Genomic DNA, 2,529 nt, shown 5'->3' on the forward strand with positions numbered 1-2,529 from the left:
AGTTTGGGCCCTACCCAGGCTGGTCGAACGTTTCGTTTGGGTCTATACCCTAGCTGCACTGATGAGGCCTGGAAGGCCGTATAAGCATTTTCATTAGGGCTTTATTTATTGCAAACATATTAGTGTGGTCCCTACTGTCATTTCGCGATATAGGCTTGCCCAAAGCAATTTTATTACATTTTCCTGATATTGTTGGTATGCTGAATCATAGAGAAAATAGAACAGACTGAATCAAATTGCACAAAAACTAGTTCCTGCAAAAAGAACAATGTCGTGTGCACGCCTTTTTGTAAGTGCTATGACTGTGAAAACACTGTAGATTATAGTTTTTGGACACTAGGTTTCTCACTATATTCTTTCACCATCATTACACATTGAGGCCCTTCTTTTAGGTAAAACGATCTATCTTAAATTTTCTTTCTTGAGTTTGGGACTATTATGTGTTTAAATTATTTAGAGGGCAAAGAAGGGCAAGCACAAGCTCTATCCCTTAAAAAATACGCGTGAAGCGCACCAAAATTGTTATGTTTTTAAGTCCAATTTCGTTGAAATTGATGAAAACTCCCTAAAATTTTTAGGGAGTTTGTGCAAAAATTTGCAATTTTTGGAGGAAATTGGCCTACCCCAATAAAAAAAAAAATGCGCACGAAGCGCGCCAAATTTGAGAGTTTCAGACACTTCCCCGGGTGATAAAGGCATCTTCAATGGGAAAAGATTTTCCTCAGATGGATTTTTACCCTTTGTCCCTTACTCTTATCCTGTGAGCCATTTTAACTCTCAGGGGCACTCCATAGACAACTTTACGTTTCATCATATTAGATTGTAATTACAAATCTACGAGACATAGACGTTGCTCCGAATTACGTTGGATCATGCGTATCAAATCGCATAACAACGGACTCAACAAAGATCTGGGCTTTGCTAGTGGCTACTCATTCACTGAGTAATAATCTCTTAAAGGGAACTAGCAAAATGATTTTTTGTTCTAGAGTGGATTTTTGATATGCCATTAATAATAGAATCAACCTTAAAATCGTTTTTTGGTTATAGTTATAGGCGATTATATACGATTTTACCATGACGTCAATGGCGAAAAAGTAACAAAAGATAGTGTAAATAGCGCCACGTAGGGTATCCACCGCGTAGGGTATCCGCCGCGTATGATCTTTGCGTGCTTGCTGTAACAATCACAATTTACAGCCATGGCGTACCTAAATACAACGGTGGGGGAAAACTAGAAGATGTAACAGTAGTATGTTCTATTAACTTAAAATTTGTACTCGGTAAAATGGGTTATACTGAGCCGATTTTCACCATTCAAAAGTCGATATAAGGTGCTAGTTAACGTTTATTAAGATTTTTGGAAAGAAAAAAATGAAATTATATCTTGAAATTATGTCTCTAAATAGAAGTTCATATACTGTACATCAGCCGAATGTAGTACAATTGTTTATCAGTGTGATTAATCTGCTCAATAAACAATTTTAATTACTTGTGCAAATATAAAGATGTTTCTAACCCACATCTTTATATACGACTTTTCATGGATCTCGACCTGCTATGTAGGCCCTCTTTAGGCTAGACGCGCCTAGACGGTTGGAAGCGACGATTGAAGAAAAACGGTTAAGCAAGCCAAGGACTTCACTAACTTCCATTTCTCAGTATTAAAATCCTTCCATTCATGGGCACTGTCTAAAACTTTCTTCCGGCTTATCTCTGAAAAGATTGTAACCTTTTCGTCTGCAGTTGGCTCAACATGAATTACACAGGAGCCAGTGAGCTTCCATGATGGCCTAGGCTCGGACATGAAAAATTGTTGTTTGTTGTTATTTCGCGACGCCATCAACGATTACAATACTGTACATTCATTATCCACCATCAACTAAACTGCCTTAAAGAAAAAAAATCGGTTCTTGTGGGAATCGAACAAGCCAGTTTAGTTGATGGTGTATAATGAATAGCAAACATGGAGGTTGCGTGTTCGATTCCCACACGAACCAATTTTTTTTTTTTTTTTTTAAGGCAGTTTAGTTGATGGTGGATAATGATTAGCAAACCTGGAGGTTGTGTGTTCGATTCCCACACGAACCAATTTGTTTTTTTGTTTGTATTTTTTTTAAGGCAGTTTATTTGATGGTGGATAATGAATAGCAAACATGGAGGTTGTGTGTTCGATTCCCACACGAACCAAATTTTTATTTTTTTTAAGGCAGTTTAGTTGATGGTGGATTCTAGACCTCTGACAATGGCGGAAGCCTATACCAAATAAATATATATATATAAGAAGAATCTATGAATATTCAGCTTTCCGTTTACTGGGGAATGAACAACAAGATATTTGATTGGTAAACAGCCGAAATGGCAATTTAAAGCAAACGAAGTCGCTGGAGGTAATTTTTTTTAAGGCCAGGGCTTTTAGACCTCTGACAATGGTAGCGGAAGGCTATACCAAAGCTTCGCATTTTTTCGGGCATAATGCCTAGACAGGATTGTTCATTCATATTGAAATTAGTGTTTTGATGGTGATTT

This window comes from Anneissia japonica, unplaced genomic scaffold (genome assembly GCF_011630105.1).
Source record: "Anneissia japonica isolate Jap-2015-1 unplaced genomic scaffold, ASM1163010v1 scaffold288070_len135173_cov105, whole genome shotgun sequence".
Lineage (NCBI taxonomy): Eukaryota > Metazoa > Echinodermata > Crinoidea > Comatulida > Comatulidae > Anneissia > Anneissia japonica.